A 390-nucleotide genomic window follows, 5' to 3' on the forward strand; every position below is an offset into this window, starting at 1 on the left:
CAGGCTGTCTAAAATGTCTTCAAATCTGGGGATTGGATACTTTTCGCCATTGGTATTCTCGTTCAGCTTCCTGTAATCTATCACCACTCTGTACTTTTCAGTAGTTTCACCTGGCGCACTATTCTTTTTAACCGCTATCTATAACTTTAACTATCTATAATGATTCCCTGTCGTTTTAAACTTTCGAGTTCCTCCCGGATGTCGTGACGTAGTGCCTGTGGATATCTCCTTTCATTTACTGCTTCAATGGGATCTCATGGACAGTCTTCCCAGTCGCTCCGAGGATATCCCCTTTTGTAAAAAAAATATCCTGGTATTCCCTCTTGAGTCGCTGTCTCCAGTCCTCAGCTTGATTGATTGCCCCAATCCGTGCACCCTCATTCCTCTGTT

This window comes from Halyomorpha halys, unplaced genomic scaffold, assembly GCF_000696795.3.
Source record: "Halyomorpha halys isolate HHAL.00 unplaced genomic scaffold, Hhal_1.1 Scaffold96.1, whole genome shotgun sequence".
Lineage (NCBI taxonomy): Eukaryota > Metazoa > Arthropoda > Insecta > Hemiptera > Pentatomidae > Halyomorpha > Halyomorpha halys.